The sequence below is a fragment of the Apium graveolens genome, chromosome 3 (genome assembly GCF_009905375.1).
Source record: "Apium graveolens cultivar Ventura chromosome 3, ASM990537v1, whole genome shotgun sequence".
In the NCBI taxonomy this organism is placed as follows: Eukaryota; Viridiplantae; Streptophyta; class Magnoliopsida; order Apiales; family Apiaceae; genus Apium; species Apium graveolens.
In genome coordinates, this window is record NC_133649.1 from 59149895 (window position 1) to 59171669 (window position 21775).

The window sequence follows — 21775 nt, forward strand, 5'->3', positions numbered from 1 at the left end:
ATGTGCGCCGAGGATCCTCAAAGGTTGTGAATCACTTGTTATGTGGTTCAGAGCTTTGATGTGGGCTGATCACCCCTCATTTCTCATAGCACTGTGTGATTTCCAATTCCATTCACTCATTATAACTTGATCTTCTATTTGAGATTTCATATTGCTGATTTATCTTCTCTTATCGTTTTATCACGGTTATGATGCATTGTTATATACTGTTATTCACTTGCTGAGCATTTTGCTCATTAATATTGTTACTGATGTTATCCCTTTAGTGAAACCCGAAGATGGTTCATTTCAAGAAAACCACGTGTAAGACTTCTGGGGACTCGGGGTATGCCTACCGTCAGATGTTGGAGCAAGTAGGGAACTAGTAGTTCCCTAAGGGTTGTAAACTTTGGGTTTAAAATTTGGTAGTAACTTGACTTAAGATATTTTTGGTTTGTAGTAATGAAGATGTTAGATGTTGGTCAAACTCATTCATGTGTATTCGGGGATTGTGGATAAGGGTTGTAGCCTTAATATTCTATCTTTTGTAGTACTTTAGTGTTTAATTACTATTATGCATATTTCCGCTAGTTAGTAGTGTGGGTCCGTCACATTAGACAAAACTTTAATACTCTCATCAGCCTTAGATTCATCTATGGTCTTTGATTTTCTAAGTGTGTCCGGTCCTTGTTTATCCACCTTGTTATCTTGGTCAGTTTTGGGTTTCTCCTTTCTAACTAAAATCTTAGGGGTTTTAGGGGATTCATCTACCTTCTTCTCCTTATCCTCAGTAGTCAATTCTTCATTGATTAACAAACTCACTTCATTTAAAGGTTCTGAAATAGGCTCCATGAACAGCGGGGATATAGCATCCCTAATAACATATGGTACCTTTTCAGGGACAAAGTCATTTGTCTTTGATGCACCAACATGTTTCTTATCTGTTAACTTAAAATATTCAAGTCTTATTATTGACTTAGACTTAAACCGTTGACTATCTATTATCTCTTTCTGAGTCAGAGCTGCATTCTTATAGGCCTGTAACTTCTTTTTTAGGTCAACAATTTGGGTTCTAAGAATGGCCTCTATGTCTGTGTTACACTTAAACTTATTCTCTAGATACTCATTTTTCATTCTTAAGGTCACATTCTCAACTTTAGGAACTATCTTATCATTTTCAAGTTTATATACAAGCATGCTTGTATGAACATTATACAATTCTAAAATAAGTTCATGTATATTATATTTTGTATTCAAATTTAGACATATCAATAGTGGTAAGTTCAGGAACCTGAGATGATTGTGGTGATTCCTCTGTAGAGTGTGCAATAAGAGCTACATATACATTCTCTTCCTCTTCATCTGAATCGGTATCATCCCAGCTTTTTCCTTCAGCAATGTATGCTTATTAGGTCCCAATGTGTTTGTAGAAGGGGGGTTGAATACAAACAATACCAAATAATCGAATTAAATGCGGAATAAAAATGTGAAACAAAATTCAAGTTAAATAAGAATATTATTAAACTTGAAAGGTGTTACAACAACGATATCGATTACAAGGAATTAATCTCAAATTAATTATCACAAATCTAGAATAAATTCGACATGAACTTTTTCTATTTTTGCAATAAAAAGATTCAAATGCTAAACGCAATTTGAGATTAAGTTCTAGGGATTTTGATCTGCTAGATAGTTGCACAAGAACAAGAGAATGATTTCTAGTTGATTGGATTTAACTTTACAAACTAGAAATGTGATCTTGAATTTAGCAGATGAAAAATGAAATATTTTGCTTCTCTTTTCTGCTGAGTTCTTGTTTGTTGACTTGTGTTCTGTGTGGATGATAATGAATGTATGATGCTTCTGTTCTTTTGAAATCAATCAATAGACTCTCATTGAACTGGCAAGACAATCCTGAGCTCAGCAAGACAATCAGTAGGACTATTGATTGTACTAGCAAGACAATCTGATTGAACTACTATGACTTTCGGTATGACAATCAGTTGAACTAGCAAGACAATCTCCTTCCCATTAGAACTTTCGGTATGACTATTGAAATGACTTGGCATGACAATCGGTATGACAATCAGGATTGTCATGATAGTTCATTTTCAATTGTCTTGCTGATTTAAGACTGTTTTTAATCCAATTAAACTTCTGAAAATTCTTAATATTAATTCTGAATTAATTAATCAATTAATTCAATTAATAAATAATTTAATCTTTGCAGATATAATTAATTTTCTTAATTAAATTATATGACTTATTTAATTAATAGAGAATTAATACTAATCCTGAGCAGCAACCATTCTTCTGAAAATCTTCTGAAAATCACTGAGAATTATAAATCAATTCCACCACTTCAATGTTGACACTCGATGTATTGTCTGGTTCATGAGTGACTAACTTCCGTGACGTTTCTTCATGTCTTGACTTTGATAATTGATTTTCTTCAGATTAAATCCTTGTAATTCTTTGATACCCTGACGAGATCTCTGTCACTAGATTAAATCCACAATCTTGATTTGAATCACTGAGGCTTGATCAATTTCTTGAACTTCTTCCAGTGAATTAAGTCCTCAAGTCTGTAGATGAACCTTGTTTCTGAATCCTCTGACAGATGTTACTTTGCGAGATCTCTTTGACGGTAGATCTACTATTTACTTATTACATTCTTATTTGAGTTGAGTTAAGTCCTCGAATATACAAATAGGCTATGCCATATGCCTTACAATCTCCCCCTATTTGTTTGTTAGACAATAACACACAAATACCTAGAGGATAACTCAACTAACAAATAAGAAAAAGATATAAACAGAAATGCAAAGTAAATAGTAGAAAAGTTCTGGATTAGTTTTAACATATTCCAGATTCCAAGTAGATGTTCCTCTAGACTGAACATATCTTCAAGTAGTTTCATCTTCTTTTGTACAACCACATTTCCTGTTGAGAAGCGCATATCTCTCTTGCTTCTCCCCCTATGAGAATCAACTGATTAAAGAAGATCAGCTTCGTTTACCACATCTCCCGTATAATAGGATCCGCAGATAAAAACCAATGGTACTCCCCTTTTGGAAAACAGCTTCTTCCCTTATGAAGAAAATCACCTTGTGTTTACCACCTCTCCCGTACAATAGGATCCGTAGTTACAAATAGCAATGGTGTTTTGTAGTGTACATATGTAGGATCTTTTTCTTCCTCCCTGCTATTTCTCCCCCTTAGTTGAGGAATCCTCCAAACTATTACTTAAGCTTTTATCTCCCCCTTAGAGAAGGAATGTATGCCATTGTCTGAAGGAGTTCTCATATTTCACTTGGTTGGAAAAGAAATAACAAGTAGTTTCTCTTTCTTCCTCACTGTGAGTGTGTGATTCTGTTTAAGTGTACCTCACATATGTTTCACTCTTCTCTCCACTCGTGTTTACACTCATTCTCATAAGTGTATCACTCCTCTCATAGCTCCAACATCCAGCTATACCTGCAAAGAAAATCACCTTAGCCATCCTTAAGGAGGTCACTGGTGGTGCAATGGGAGTTCGCAAATCCCCATCCTTGTTAAACTCGTCAGATGAATCTGAGTCATAATCTACAAGTTGCTAGTTTCCCTTTTAGGGTTCCAGATTTGAATTCTGGGAAGGTAAACAATGATCCAACGAATTTTAGCATAAAGATCAAAGTTCCCTTCTAATGTATGTGAAGACATTTCCTTGTGACTCATCAGGTAATATTTGAATCATTGTCAACAAGTTACCGATATGCGCCTATGTCAGATCCACTATCCGCAGATGCATCCAGGGGATTTAAGCCTGGGGAGGTAGACACTGACCACTGACATATGGCTTTTGGATCAGTATCCTCTCCTAACACCTGTAAAGGCAATTGGTCCATTAACTGAACCTTGAACAATCGAATCTGACCTTAAAATGGTCGAAACTCTTGTTTCCGTCAACTCATCCTTTGTATGTGTAACATTTCCTTGTGCATCAAGAATTGTTTATGTTTGAGGTGGTGACACTACATCGGATACCCTTGCCGACAGGCAAATTTCAATAGACGCACCCTGTTGAGAGAATGAATCTAGTAACTGTTTTTGTGCCTTTTCAGCCATTACATCTTTTTGAGAAGATGTATGGCTATGTAGGAGACAGAGCTACTGGGTTGACTTCAGAACCTTCCTTATGCGGTACACTAAGGCACTATCTCCCTCACTGCTCATTCATACTTCATTTTAGTGGTAAGAGAGTGTTGGTTGGTTCTGTTTTTGTGTTTGTCTTTACAGTCTGGGATAGATGTTGTGGGTTTTCAACCTCATGACGGTCAATGAAAGAAAGCCATTGGAGACTGAACCTGTATCACAGAACATATGGCAATAGAGAGATAAAATGTACTTAAGATATATAATGAATGAAAATTATACATTTTAATCTTTTGAGAGAAATGATGTACACTAGTTATTTCAAAAGATTTTAATGAAATAAGAAATCACTAATGTAGAAAGAAGTTTGATTTTCTCCTAAAACTCACTGCACATATGAAACAATATGTTTGAGCCTAGTGATAAGAGAGTTATTAATATGACGACTCTACTAGTTCATATTAAACTGTAACATTAGTTAGAGTGTCATACCATGTCCTTGACGATTGCTTGAGTAGTACACTACTTCATACCAACCTGAAGTGAGACTGTGAAGAAGAGATTGCATAGTCCAATAGATTTGCAGCTGCAAAGTCCATGAACTGTGGTGCATTGACTTCCTCTTTTGACTCACCAGCCAGGAGTACACTTGTACACATCTTACTAGAGTCCAATTCTAAGTGTAATGTGCATCAGGTGCGTGATATGTCGTAATATTCTCAAGTCTCGTCACTGGTGCTATATGTTAGATACTGCTTCCTGATAATAACCTAGCACAATAAACAAATTTTCAATGATAACATTACCAGCTTACAAACAGCCATATCCCTCAGATAAACCTTTGCTGTTATCTCCAAAGGTAACCAGTGGGCCAGCTTTCTCAACCACATTTGATAGCAGGGCTCTATCTCCGGTCATATGTCTTTGACGATCCACTGTCAAGAATCCATACTACCGGTTCCACCTGTTTAATGCCCTGCACTACAAATGGATTAGACCTTCTGCGGAACCCAAACTTGGTTGGGCCCGATATACTTGTAGAATTGTCCTTTGTCAGGCAAAACAACATTTTTAATTTTAATGGTCTCAACTTTCTCAATGACTGAACATTTGACCTTGTAAACAGCCTTAACAAATTTCTGTTTAGGCCTAGGCACAAATGTCTCTTTTCTAGCCTTAGAAGGACTAGCAGTCTTAGACCTATCATGCTTCTTATTATTCACATGCTGACGAGGAGTAGTCTTATCACTAGAAACATGCTTACCATTAAAATAAGCATACATCAAATTAAAAGCACAAGATATACAATTAGCAACACCACATGCTTTATGAGAGTGATTAACAGCAGGCAATTTATGCATGGTAGACATGGCATTTTTGTTATCCAACTCATGTATGTCTGAGTTAGTCTCAGTTGCTTTCACGACTTTGACTGGAACTTCCGACACACTTGACTCGGAAATAACCTTCTCATTAGCATGATCTTCAGCACGTATTTCTTCTTGAATAACAGAAGAGGTCGCATCAAATGGTTCAGCAATTGATGCTTTATAGAGGGGTTCATCAACACCCTTAAGCACATGTGGTACTTCCCTACCTTTAGCACAGACATGAGGAGGGGAGTTTATGCCTAATTCTCCAATAGCAGCATTGTAATCATAACATATTCCAGATGTTTGATTAACAGCTTTCTTACTGTAGAAATCTTTAGCCTTCGAACAAGAATTGAAGTAGGCTCTAACCTTAGTCTCAAGACCGGTGATCTTGTCTTTGAGAATAGTTTCGAGTTGTCTATAACAGTTAACTCTATTCTCTAGAAAAGATACTTGCTCTTTTAACTTGTCTTGATTAATGTGCACAAGTCTTAATTCATTGACCTCTTTCTCAAGGTCTTTGATCTGTTGACTAAACAGTTCATTATCACGACGAACACAATCTAAGTTACCTCCTAGATGATAAACTAATTCAGCATCAGTATATTTTACCTCTTTTCTTGACGATGAAGCTTTTCCATTAATAGCCATAAGAGTAAGATTCCCTTCTTCTTCATCTTCACTATCAGTATCATCCCAGCTTCTTCCCTTTTCCAGATAAGCCCTTTCAAAGTTACTCTTCTGATTTGAATCATAAGAGTTCTTCCTTACTTACTTTGCCTTCCTACATTTTATTGTAAAGTGTCCAAACTCATTGCAGTTATAGCATCTAATGGTGCTCCGATCAACCATCCCTGTTTTGTATCCACCACTGCTGGTGTTAGAGGATGAAGATCCACCTGTCTGGAATCTGTTGTAGTTGGACTTGTACTTGAACTTGGGATTTCTCTTGAATCTGACATTGGAGAATCTCTTGACAATTTGGACCATTGACTCATCTTCCAATTGCTCCAGCTCTTCCAAGGAATAAAAATCATCACTGGATTGATTTGTAGTAGGAGGATCATATTCTGCTACTAACACATTTTCCTCAGCCTTAGAAAACTGTACCATTCTCTCTAACTGTTGAGATTGTTGTTGTTGTTGACCTTCAGCTACAAGAGCAGTAGATGTGCTGACCATTCTATCTTTCCCGTAGACTTCCTTTTGTTGAATCTGCTCCAACTCATAGGTTTTTAACATACCATAGAGTCTATCCAAAGAAATCTCACTCAGATCTCTAGCTTCTCTAATGGCAGTGATTCTATGTTCAAGATGAGTTGGCAGTGTTAAAAGGAACTTTTTGTTGACCTCCTTGATTGAATAATATTTTCCATTTATGTTTAGGTTGTTGATCAACGCATTGTACCTCTCAAACACTTCAGTAATTCCTTCTCCTGGATTGGATTTAAAATGTTCATACTCAGAGGTTAGGATCTCCAACTTGTTCTCCCTAACTTCCTCTGTGCCTTCATTAATCACCTCAATAGTTTCCCACATGTGTTTGGAATTTTTACAGTTCATCACATGTCTGTTCATCAAGGGATCAAGGGAATCAATTAATATTAATTGAAGGCTGGCATCCAAGGAGGCTTCTTCTTTTTCAGCAGGAGAAAAATCCTCAGGCTCTTTTGGATAGGTTCTAGCTTTGGTAATCACAACATCATCTACTATCACCTCTGGTTCAATAACCAATTGAGTTGTTGGACCCTTCTTTAACAAGTTCAGATATTTGGGATTTGCAACTTGTAAATGTTGGATTTTTAACGCAGCGGGGGCACGGAAAAACACTTTTACACACATAAAATCCAAATAAAAGCATACAGATCATGAATAAAAATTCGAGGGATCGAATCTAACCTTTAAAAATAATTCGAAGACAACGATCAGAGATCCTTAGCAGTTGCTCCTCAAGTGTGAAGCACTCCACCGGTATCCACCAAGAAAACGATATTAAGGAGGAGGAAGGAGGTGGAGAGAATTGGGTTTTCCAAACTTTTTGGGTTTTCGGGTTCGATGTGGGTTAGAATAAAATAGGGTCTATAATAGTGTATTTATAGGCAAAATTTTCAGCTGAAATTTTCCCTTAAATAATATTATTATTATCCCATTTATTATTCTCATTAATAATTAAAACACCTTTTAATTATTAATCCTTTTTCTAAACACTTTAGAAATAATTCTCTCTCTTGATTTAATTTCCAAAAATTAAAGCCTTAATTAATAATATTAAGAACTTTTCTTAATTAATTTATAATCAATTAAATCTCATTTAATCAATTATTAAATTTGCCAATTGATTATTTATTTCATAAATAAATAATTATTAGCCATTATTAATTAATTCCTCCACCATTAAATCATTCTCTTTTTATGGTGTGACCCTGTAGGTTCAATATTAAGCCGGTAGTAGAAATAAATAATAATAAAACTATTTTATCATTATTTATATAAATTCTCTAATTTATTAAATATGATTAATTAATTAATCACATTTATTCTACATCGTGAGGGATACTTCTCAGCATATCGCGACTATCCGGATAATATGAATTCACTACTTAGAATACCAAGAACCTATTCAGTGAATAGTTACCGTACAATAAACTCCTTCTACCCTACAATGTCCCGATTAAATACAAGGCATGGATCTCGTGTCAAGCCTATCTAATTTAATCACTTGCTTACCATTTACTATGCGTAGTTCTATGCAAATTAGAAAATCATTTCTAATTTCATTCACTCTGGCCAGAGATTCCTGAACTAGCATAAGTGGATCAACCTTGAACATTCGCTTCCTTCACTGGAAGGGGTAGATCCTTTATTGATCATACACTATCTTTGTGTACAAATTCCTATACCCAGAAGAGCCCTAATAATTGTCCCTGGAGACTAAGAACTAAACCAAAGCATATTTCAGTGTACACAAGATGACTATGATGACCTCAAGTCTAAGGATACTTGTACAACTATCACTAAGCGAACAACTGCTGACACGTGAGTGAACTCCATCAGTTGTTCAGCTGGGTGAGTCATGTTCAGTGAACTTATTCTATAATAAGCACCTACATACTAGCTATAGTGTCACCACACAAATGTCTATGAGAACAGACATCCTTCATAATGAAGCAAGCATAGTATGTACCGATCTTTGCGGATTATTAATTACCAGTTAGTAATCCTACGACCAGGAACTATTTAAGTTTAGAGTTATCATCTTTTTAGGTCTCACTATTATGATCTCATCATAATCCATAAAAAGCTTTACTCTAAACTACGGTATATCTTATTTAAACACTTAAATAGATAAAGCCCGTAATAAAAACAAAACAAATCTTTATTAATATCAATGAAATCAAAACAGATTACATAAAAGTTATTTCTAAATCCTAATGCATGATTGGACTTAGGACATATTCCTTTCAGTAAAAACAAGAGCATCTTCTTCTTCCACGTGATATAATTTTCTTTATCAAATAGTGGAATTTTAACGGTTCCAACTTTTTGTGAAGTCATTATGAATTTTTGAATAAATAAAAATTCAAGGAGTTGAAAAATCACAAAAGTCTAGGATCTTGATTTGTTCGTTAATCAGAAGGCTGTGATACCAATTGTTAGGTCCCAATGTGTTTGTAGAAGGGGGGTTGAATACAAACAATACCAAATAATCGAATTAAATGCGGAATAAAAATGTGAAACAAAATTCAAGTTAAATAAGAATATTATTAAACTTGAAAGGTGTTACAACAACGATATCGATTACAAGAAATTAATCTCAAATTTATTATCACAAATCTAGAATAAATTCGACATGAACTTTTTCTATTTTAGCAATAAAAAGATTCAAATGCTAAACGTAATTTGAGATTAAGTTCTAGGGATTTTGATCCGCTAGATAGTTGCACAAGAACAAGAGAATGATTTCTAGTTGATTGGATTTAACTTTACAAACTAGAAATGTGATCTTGAATTTAGCAGATGAAAAATGAAATATTTTGCTTCTCTTTTCTGCTGAGTTCTTGTTTGTTGACTTGTGTTCTGTGTGGATGATAATGAATGTATGCTGCTTATGTTCTTTTTAAATCAATCAATAGACTCTCATTGAACTGCAAGACAATCCTGAGCTCAGCAAGACAATCAGTAGGACTATTGATTGTATTAGCAAGACAATCTGATTGAACTACAATGACTTTCGGTATGACAATCAGTTGAACTAGCAAGATAATCTCCTTCCCAGTAGAACTTTCGGTATGACAATCAGTTGAACTAGCAAGATAATCTCCTTCCCAGTAGAACTTTCGGTATGACTATTGAAATGACTTGGCATGACAATCGGTATGACAATCCAGATTGTCATGCTAGTTCATTTTCAATTGTCTTGCTGATTTAAGACTATTTTTAATCCAATTAAACTTCTTAAAATTCTTAATATTAATTCTGAATTAATCAATTAATTCAATTAATAAATAAATTAATCTTTGCAGATATAATTTATTTTCTTAATTAAATTATATGACTTAATTAATTAATAGAGAATTAATACTAATCCTGAGCAGCAACCATTCTTCTGAAAATCACTAAGAATTATGAATCAATTCCACCACTTCAATGTTGACACTCGATGTACTGTCTGGTTCATGAGTGACTAACTTTCGTGACGTTTCTTCATGTCTTGACTTTGATAATTGATTTTCTTCAGATTAAATCCTTTTAATTCTTTGATATCCTGACGAGATCTCTGTCACTTGATTAAATCCACAATCTTGATTTGAATCACTGAGGCTTGATCAATTTCTTGAACTTCTTCCAGTGAATTAAGTCCTCAAGTCCGTAGATGAACCTTGTTTCTGAATCCTCTGACAGATGTTACTTTGCGAGATCTCTTTGATAGTAGATCCACTATTTACTTATTACATTCTTATTTGAGTTGAGTTAAGTCCTCGAATATACAAATAGGCTATGACATATGCCTTACAATCTCCCCCTATTTGTTTGTTAGACAATAACACACAAATACCTAGAGGATAACTCAAGTAACAAATAAGAAAAAGATATAAACAGAAATGCAAAGTAAATAGTAGAAAAGTTCTGGATTAGATTTAACATATTCCAGATTCCAAGTAGATGTTCCTCTAGACTGAACATATCTTCAAGTAGTTTCATCTTCTTTTGTACAACCACATTTCCTGTTGAGAAGCGCATATCTCTCTTGCTTCTCCCCCTATGAGAATCAACTGATTAAAGAAGATCACCTTCGTTTACCACATCTCCCGTACAATAGGATCCGCAGATAAAAACCAATGGTACTCCCCTTTTGGAAAACAGCTTCTTCCCTTATGAAGAAAATCACCTTGTGTTTAACACCTCTCCCGTACAATAGGATCCGTAGTTACAAACAGCAATGATGTTTTGTAGTGTACATATGTAGGATCTTTTTCTTCCTCCCTGCTATCTCTCCCCCTTAGTTGAGGAATCCTCCAAACTATTACTTAAGCTTTTATCTCCCCCTTAGAGAAGGAATGTATGTCGTTGTCTGATATAGTTCTCATATTTCACTTGGTTGGAAAAGAAATAACAAGTAGTTTCTCTTTCTTCCTCACTGTGAGTGTGTGATTCTGTTTAAGTGTACCTCACATGTGTTTCACTCTTCTCTCCACTTGTGTTTACACTTATTCTCATAAGTGTATCACTCCTCTCATTGCTCCAACATTCAGCTGTACCTGCAAGGAAAATCACCTTAGCCATCCTTAAGGAGGTCACAGGTGATGCAATGGGAGTTCGCAAATCCCCATCCTTGTTAAACTCGTCAGATGAATCTGAGTCATAATCTACAAGTTGCTAGTTTCCCTTTTAGGGTTCCAGATTTGAATTCTGGGAAGGTAAATAATGATCCAACGAATTTTAGCATAAAGATCAATGTTCCCTTCTAATGTCTGTGAAGACATTTCCTTGTGACTCATCAGGTAATATCTGAATCATTGTCAACAAGTTGTCGATCTGCACCTATGTCAGATCCACTATCCGCATATGCATCCAGGGGATTTAAGCCTGGGGAGGTAGACACTGACCACTGACATATGTTCCTCCTGAGTATAAAACTCACTCTCATCTTCCGGCTCACCTAGAGAAATTTTGGCTATCACAATTTCTTTGATTGTTGAGGATGGAGCAACCTTAATTTTTGAAATTTTGAGGTTCATGTGCAACAAGTGTATTTTGTTTTGCATGTGTCGTACTCTTGCTATCAACAGAACCATGACGATAGATAATAGCTCTCTACTCTTGTTTCAATTCATGGGTTCTCAATCTTCCATAAATCACATCCTGGGGCATGGTGATAAAGTCAACCCTCTCTTTTATGGATGTGTTCTTCTGTTCTAGGTGAACTGGTAGATTCAGCATGAACTTCATGTTTGCCTCACGCATCGTATAAAATTTGCCCTGCAATTTCAATTCACTTAGTAGGTTTGCATATCTTTCAAAGAGAGAAGACAGCGTTTCTCTGGGCTATAATTTAAATGCATCATATTGAGTCATCAAGATATCCATTCTCTTTTCTTTGACCTCAGCAGTAGCTTCCATTAATAGCTCAATGGTTTCCTATATTTTTTTTGTACTATTACCTCCTCAGAGTTGATGACTCATATCCTTGTCAGTTGATTCCACTATTATGAGTTGAAGGCGTATGTCCAGATTTACCAGCTCCTTATCAGTATCCGTATATATGGATGGATCTCTGGGAGTAGATTTCGAAGGAACTATCCCACCAGTAGTGATAGATGATTCGGGAACCACTTCCATTGGAACATAAGGACCATTCAATAATATCCCAATATATAATAGATTCTAAGCTTTCATGAACAACTTTATCTTTTTTCTTCCATAGGTTGTAATTTTCTCGATTAAATGGGGGAACCTTGATACTTTCCAATCCTTTGGTTGTTCATCATCTTGGCAGAATAAAATTGTTTAAGATTCAAAAATTTCAAGATTGAATATTTTTTAAAATTAAAAAAATTCAAGAAATTTTTCAAGAACTTATTCAATTTGATTTCTTTCTTCGGATCTTGATTTGTATGTCAATGAACAAGCCCTCGATACCAATTGTTAGTCCCAAAGTATCGTAGAAGGAGGGGTTGAATATGATACCTACAATTTCTTTCGATTCGTTTAAGTTCTTCGCTAAAGTAAGAAATCAAAATAAAGTGCATAAAATAATTCGAGGAATATATTATTTTCTTAATATAAACCTTAAGGTTGCTACACTCTAATCGTTTAAGATTAGCTACAATAAATTCAACAACATAACTGTACAATTACAAGCTTTTCAAAATAAATGGCCTTCAATGAGCTCTCGTAAATGTTACAGTTGGGTGCTGGAGAAGATAATGAACAGAGTTAATTCCTTTTGCTTCTTTTGTGTAGGCTTCACATAATCTCAATTACGTGGCATAATTATATCCATATAAATTATTTGTGCTTCTATAATATCAATGAATTAATCCAAGGCATTCAGTTATGCCTAGAGTGAAATCAATAAAGACTTAGAGTGCTTTACTTGCGCCTAGAGGACAAAGGTCTTCTTGCTCCAAGTAGGCTTACAAACTTGATCTTGTTGCTCCAGGGGAAAGGTTTTCATGCCTTAAAAATTTCCATTAGATGCGCCAAGGAAGAACAACTTTTTGCCTTAGCTCTATCTCTCTATGTTGCGCCAAGAGGGTGAAGACATTCTTGCCTTAGAAATTCTCACTTACTTGCGCCATGAGGTAAAAACAAATATCTTGACTTAGAGATTTAATTCACTTGCGCCAGAGGATAAATTTTTTTCCCTTGTATATTTTTCAACTTACTTACGCCTAGAGTACGGATTTTCGTACTTGGAACTTTTCCTAGGTTCTTCAAGTAAGGTAGGATTCTTTCCAAGTATTGATCCACTCTTTCTGTATCAACCTGATTTCTTCTGTATGATTAAGTTAATCCATTAATGATATGATGACGCTTAGTGCACAGGTTTGTTTTACAAACGACTAGCACTGAATTGGATTCACTCAACCTTTTAGCAATTCTGATCTGATAAAGCCTGTTGGTCATTCATTACTTCATTCATTGAAACTCTTGATCTTCAATACTGAAACAAATACATTTCCTTGCCACTAAAAGTCCTTTGACATTTTATTCTTGTCGAAGGCTTGAACATATTAATGAACTTCTTTTCATGACCTGTTATAGAATTAGTGAATTAATTTCATATTTTGATTTTTTGTATTTATCCAGTTATCGTCTTTTGGGTTCATGTGTTTCACAGTTAATATTATTTATTTTTATGTTTCATGTTGAGTTATATTTTCTCATTTACATATTACATTATAGTATACTTTATAGTTTCTAATTTTTAAATTAATAAAAAATAATTGAACATAAATTATTTTAATGTTATTTGGTCGAAATGATGTAGTTTTTCGTGGAAAGTTGGTAAGTTATGACATGTAACTCCATATTTCCAAATATTCAGCTATCATTTGTTTTAAATAAAATATACATTGAAAAAGGAGAAATAAATAGAGAAAACTCAAGATGAGACGTTGACGATCGGTCGATTCTAAGCTTATAACCGACCGATTATCAATTAAACCGACCAATATTGGCGGTTAGATTACCATAGGCCTGTAGTGTTGGTTGTTTCATTATTTGGGAACTGCATAGGTTAGTTTTAATGTTTTTTTAAGATTTTAATTTGATATTCAACATGCTTATGAATTATCAGAGGATCTCATTTATGTACTGGAAAATAACATACAGATTGATCCCGAGTATTATCTTGAAAATCGAATTACAAAGGTTAGTTTTGAGCTCGAAAAATTATTATTATTATATCATGGCTTCACTATTATTAATCAAATCTTCCCTCTTTGCATGATAATTTACGCTAAAGCATGATATGAAATATTGAGCAGTTTTTTACCCTCACTTTGGCAATCATTTTGGTGAACTACTGGAGTAGATATAGTCTGGATGCCAGTTTTCATATATTAGTGAATATAATTTTAATTCTAACCATTTCTTCATTATGGAAAATTGGACATTTAAATGTCTCATGATTATGTGAATGTGTGGGTTAGTTATTTTGTGATGGAAAACTTAGGTACCAACATAGCCTTGCACCTTGGCAAAACTTCCAAACATGAGGTGAATATGCATTAATGGATTTGTGGATCATTAATCATTATTATCTTTTGAGGTTATAATTTAGGTTTGACATGAACATAGGTAACCTGACTTATGTATAAATAATGAAGCAGTAGTTGAACTACAAGTTCCAATAGTATTTCACTAATATTGGGTATTGTGCATTCCTCGGGGAACCATGTCGGTTAGTTTAGTTGAGTTAGATACGGAGATTTCTTTATTTTTCATGCTTTAATGCTCCTAAACTAGCAAAATACTATCTAAGATAAATTTATTCATTAGTATTTTGATTTTATCTAGACAATACAACATGTTCCCAATTCATGCAAAGGAAAAAGAAGTTGAACCTTATTGCAAAAAAGTCTCCAATGACCGTTGGTATCTTATATCTATAGCAATATTAATTACCGTCTAATATATATAATTTTTTAATCAACTCCACTAACTTCGCATCAGTTAATCAAAACTTATAAATTGTTAATTTGAATGATTGGTGTCAATTAACAATTTACGATCTCTTGTAATATAATGTTAGGTCACACACACTGTAGACTGGGGTTGAATACAGTGTTTAGCACAATCAAATCGAATATAAGAACTTAAGTAACAGAAAACAGATTTTATTCAACACAATAAACTCTGTTACAATATGGAACTGTCCTCTCTCAGTGATGAACAAATTATCACGAGAGTTGCTAGAGTTACAAAGAATAATAACTTCGATAATCGTAACACTTTTTAGTATAAACTCTATGCCTGTGTTTATATACTACACAGTTACAAGATAATCTTCTAATTGATATGGAATATAATTCTGCTTCCTAAAATATATCAACTAGTTATCTTTTCTTTCAAGTATTCTATTCTTCATAGAATTCCTTCTTCATGCACAATTCTTTCTGTCTTAGTCTCGATCTTCTTTCCTTTCAATCAGCCGCCTGCCTTATCTGAAAGTCATCTTAAATCCTGATATTATCTCCTGATAAATATCTTCTGAACCTTAAGTCCTGATAACTTAAGTTCTGATATCTTAAGTTCTATCTTCAGTATAAGTGCTGATTTCTAGTTAAGTATTGATTTATCCAGTAAGGTAAGATCTGAAAACTAAACACAAATCATATTACACATGACATTATCAAATATATCTAACAATCTCCCCAACTTGTAAATTAGCATAATATACAAGTTCAACAGATATTTGATGATGTCAAAAACATTAAGTACAAATGCATGAGAATTTGACTAGATAACTACAACTTACAGTCCTTTCAGCTTTACCATTTTTAACTTTTGATAACCGCTTTAGTCTGTATAAACTTCAGAATTTAAGTAGTTGTAGATCTTTGACTTGGCTTCAACTTTTTCTTTGCCCTTGGACCTTGGATCAATTTTCATTTGTGATTTGGCCTTGGTTGCCTCAGAACTTGTTCTTTCCTTTATCACAATACCCTTAGGTTTTGGAAATTTCTTTTCAACAACAGAAGCTTCGGCTTTGAGTCTAGCTTCTTCTTCCTTTAGACTCTCAAAGTCCATTCCTGGATTTTCTTTAAGAAATAACTGCTTTGAAATTTCTTCATCAAGTTCTAGATATCCACCAGAACTTATCCTTTTACCAGTATCAGAACTTATTCTTCTTCCAGTATCAGAACTTGTTTATTGACTTGTAATTCTAGCTTTACTTGATGAAAGTCCTTTGCCTTGATCTTGACCTCTACCCTTATTAGAGTTTCCCTGGTCATCATTTCCATCATCATTTCCTTTCAGTGTCTGAATAGATTTGCATTTGGACTTAATCACTTTCTCCCCCTTTTGGCATCAGCAGGTAATAGAAGAGAGACACGCAATTCTACTGAGGTTTGGATCTCATTGAGTTGACTTTGGTGAGAAGCCTGATTCTGCAGAATTTCTTCAATTTGAGCTTGTTGCTTCTCCTGAGTTTTCTCAATGTAGGCAATTCTGTCAAAGGCTGGCTTGAAAAATCTGTTCTTTTCAAGTTTCACATTCATATCTTGCTGTATTAGAGCTTCCTGAATTTTGTTCACCTTGTCATGAGTTATTGAGTGTTGACCTTGAAGGTGCCTTGTACTCAATGCAGTAACTCTCAGATGTGCCTTGAAATCATCATTTATCAGCATTTCATCAGCTTTTGCAAGATGCTCAGCAAGAATCTTTTCAGAAGGAACAAAACTAACTGAGTTCCATTCTTTAATCCCTCCTTTCCTCTAGGAGTTTCACTCCAAGGTACTGGTGTTTTCCCTGTAACAAACTTCTTGACTAAATCAGCTTTATGAACAGTTTGTTGAGGTGCATGTTTAGATGGACCAGCTGCATCAGCATCTAAATTACCAGCACCTTCACCAGTAGTTTCTCCATTAGCAGTATCAGAACTTGTAGATCCTACAGTATCAGCATCCTCTGATAAAAAAGCAGTATGTGAGGCTATAGAGGCTTCAACATTTTCTTCTAAATTCTGATCTTCAGCCAGGTTCTGATCAATATTCAAAAATGATGTTGTTGGGGGAGTGAGTTGAACTGGTGGAGCTTCCAAGTACAAAACCTTACGCACAATCAGGTTATGAATATCAATTTCAGCACTTGTACCTGGTTCTTCAGTATGTACTGGATCAACTATAGGTGACATAAGAGGTGTAGGTATGTTAGCTTGAGCAGTTTCTGGTTGTGCAGTTTCTGTTTGTGCAGAAGGAAGTAATTCAATAACAACTGTATCTGTTGAGATCAGAGATTCCAGATCCCCTTCCTTAGCTGCTTTCACTACATCTGAATCTAACTCAACTATGTCCCTATGAGCTCCTTGTTTCTTTAATTTCCTCAAAGGTGGAGACACTGTAGGAGCTTTATCATCAGAATTTAATTTTCTAAGCCTTTTGAGGGGCCTAGAACTCCTAGTTACAGTATCTTTTTGAGAAGAAACCTTCTCAGCTTCTACAATAACAGGTTCTGATATTGGAACCTGTTCCTCAGTTGTTTTCTCAAATCAACAGAATTTAATTAAAACATTCATCACAAAATAAAGTTAAAAGTCGATGAAGTAAAGATTAATAAATTGTAATTAAACATGCACAGTCACATAATTTGAGAAACAAAGAACAAATCTTGCAATTTAAAGAAAATTTCATTAATATATCAGATGATTATATTCGATGAAATTTATCAATTACATGCAAAAATTACAAGATAGTCCTATTCTACGATTCCTAACATCAACAGCCTTAGTCCTAGTCTAAGAAGCCTGACAAAGCTGACGGTGAAGAGAAACGGATGGAAAACAGTTAATTCTTCTTCCTACTTTCAACAAAGAGAACAGCAAGACGAATGATTTGCTCCTGCTGTCTAAGAATATTGTTAATCCCTTAACAATATGACAAGAATTACAGAAGGGGGGTTGAATGGAATTCTTGAAACTTTTTCTTGAAATAAAATGTTCTAACTCAAATATAAATATAAGTGTATTGATTAGCACAATGCGGAATAAAACTTAAGTGAATCAAAACACAGGTAATTAAAAACAAGAGTCTTTAAAAACTTTCTGGTGGATTTGAATCATTCCACCAGAGTTATATATATTATATATTGAGAAACCCTTGTGTGCAAAAATGCTCACAGCTGCTTACAAATATTGAACTGCTGAGAATACAGAGAAATACTAAGAATTCTGCTTACAAATGTTTCTCTTGTTGTTTCTCAGATCCATCTTTCTATTTGCTACTTCTTGGTTTATATATCACCAAGATTACAGAGTAATAAGACAAGATAATAAAACAAAAACTATCTAATCTATTATAATGCTACTTCATTTCTCTATTCCAGCATCTTTGAATATCTTCATAATAGCATGGAAATGGCAACGCTTCTTTGTTCTCGAAAACCCAGTTGAATAGGCTACCACATTCCATTTCCATCCACTCGACGCATGTGACTGTGTTGTCACTGTCAACTGATATTTGAATTCTTTATCCGTCGGGTTCATGATCATCCGTCAAGATATTGATCATCCGTCGAGATATTGATCATCCGTCGGGTTGTTTATTTGATCATCCGTCGACTTCATTGTAGGTTATCCGTCGGGTAGCAAACTGGCACTTGACTTCATTTCACTTATGCAGAATTACAAGACATCATCTATGTATAATTAATCAACATATTCTGCATATCTAATTAAAGTCAACATGACTTGAATACTACTTACAGAATTTATACAATGGTGAATACAGAAATGTGCTACAGACTCATTATTACATAAGCTACTCACTCGATGGATAAATAAGTCATCATCCGTCGGGACTATATTGAGTTATCCGTCGGGACTATAATTCTTATCCGTCGAGTGCTACATTATTTCACTAAGTAAAATCTACTAAGGTGTTTTGTTCATGAAATTATCAAGTACACAACATATGCACAACAATCTCCCCCAATTTATGTCTACTGGAATTGTAGCCATAAATTAAAAGATACTTGATGATAACAAAACACCCTAAACATACAACTTTAAAAGAAAGTAGATAATATTGAAAAGTGCTTCAAATAACAAAATGTACAAAGTTTTGCTCACAGTCATTTTCAAGATGCTCCTCTAGCCTGAGCAGATTTATCTAGTTTCTTGAAGGTCTGGATCTTCTTCCAAGCTTTCTGTTGTTTTCATCAATCTGATTTTGGAGCTGCCTGTGGAATTCCAGTTCATCAGATTCTGAGAGATTTAGCTTTCCTTGCATTTCCAAAAGAGTCTCATTACTAGAGATGTTCAATTGGTCTTCTAATCTGAAGATTCTTCTCACACCTTTGTCATCTATGAACTCCATCAGCCAGTAGGGCCTTAGATGCATTCTTCTACCTGTGTATGGGATGATTAGAGTCTTTGGGAGTGCATCTTTAGCTCTAACACTCCTTAGTTCTTCAATCTTCTTCAATACTAGTCTTCTTGCAGTGACATTGAACCCAAAGTTCTTCTTGAGGGATGAATAAACTTTAATCAGTACAGCTTAGCTTTCTTGAAGAATCCTGTGAAGTGGCCATTAAATCTCCTTTCCTCCTTTGTACTTGAACACTAACCTTTCAGGTAGGTTTCTGTATGCATCAATACCTCTTACTTCATCTAGTTCATCCAGATAGAGATTTAGATTAGAAAATTCTTTGATGTCACACAAGTACAGATAGTCTCCCATATTGACTTTGGACTGAGCTTTGACTCTAGATTTGGATTTGAGAGGTGATAGCTTCACTTTCTTGACTGCTCTTGACTTTGTCCTTTTTGGCTTGCTAAGGATTGGTAGATTGAAGTTTGGAATTGGCATGTTCTCCCAGTATATTGGCTCATCCTTGGGCACAATAGGTTCACCATGAATATTCTTGTAGGGATCCACCACCCTTATGTCTTCAAATACCACAGAGGACTTTGTTGCTTGAGTTGTAGCTGGTGTGGATTCCTTAGGAAATTGATCTTTCAATTCCTTGTCAACAATATCCAGTCTCCTTTTAGTTCTTTTAGCCAATTCTTTCTTTCTTGGAGATTTCTTCTGTTCTTCAACTTGGTTCCTTGATTCAGTAGCTTCAGATGGTTGAGAGGGAATTTGTTGTGATGAATTTACAGCATGTAGCTTGGCCAAGATAGCAATCTGCTCTTTAATCTGTTTAGCCTTTTTAGCATCTAGAGCAGCTTGCTTCTTTTCCTGCTTCAATCTAGCTTTTTCTTCTCTCTTTGCTTGAGCAAATTGAGGATATCCAGCCATCCACACAAATTTCTTTCCCATTTCTGAAAATCTTAGCAATCCTCCTTTTAGAAGCTGAATCAGCTGGATCTTTATAGAAGGCAATTGATCTTGACAGAAGCTTCTTCTCATCAGGCTTGGGTGTCTCATACACAGTGTACAAGGGGTTCTTCAAAGATGATTTAGAGTAGTTTGCCCTTGGTTTAAGAATCATTTCAGCCTTTGGAGACTTGATGCAGGAAGATTATCCTCTTTCCAGATAGTTCATGCTCATCTCATTCACACTAATTTGCTTGACTTGAGAGTGATGCATGGCTGACTTAACTGGCTCCTTGACAAGTTCAAACTTCTTCTGTATCTCCTCATCAATCTTCTCCCAGTTGACCAAACTCAACTTTTCCTTCTCAACAACTTTCAAGTTGGCTGCTGCTGCTTGAATCAGATCTATACCATCTGTGACTGGTGGCTTTGAGATAGTAATTGAAGGCATAATTACTTTACTGATTTGTATCTGAAGCTTCTCCCCCTCACTTGGTCCTTTCTCCCCCTTTTTGTTATCATCAAGTTGAGTTGTGGAGGGGGTTTGAACTGCCACCAATTTTTTAAGGAGATCAGTCTGTTGGGCTTGATGGAGATGAATGGCAGTCAAAGATGCTTCCATAACTAACACTCTTGTTTCCAAGGATTCTATCTTGGTTGCAAGATCATAATTTTTCCTTAATTGCCTCTTAATGTCAATCATTGCAGTGTCTGGAAGTTTAGAGTCTATTTTATCTGAAATGGCCTTCTTCATCTCCTCAATATCACCCTTCATGGTGTCCACATCTCTAGCATGCTGGAGGCCCTGGATTTGCTAAATTTGCAGGGAGGCTAGATGTATCTGAAGGAGCTTCTTGGTGCTAGAATTGGTAGTGGTTTGAAGAGCAGTGTGAGTTTGATTAATTAACTGGATCAGGGTTATCTTGAAGTAATGTTCATCACAGTGCTTTGAGAATGCACATGATGGCATACCTAACCTTGAGCTTGAGCCTACTTCTCCCCCTATGTCCATTGCTCCATCTTCACTATCCCCACTCCCATCTCCAAAGAAATCAGTTGAACCCCCAGTCTCATAGTCCACATCACCAGCTGTAGAAGGCAAAGCTGTGATGGCATCATTTGCCCTTTGCATAGACTGGGTGGTATGCACCAAATTGAGCATCCTTTTTGCATTATCAGTACCCTATTCAGCTAAAATTTGATAAGTTAGAACAGGGTGAGTAAATGGCCTCATCATCAAGAGAAGTAGAATCTATAACAGCTTTAGGATGCTGAGATAGTCCTTCCCTGTCTGCATCC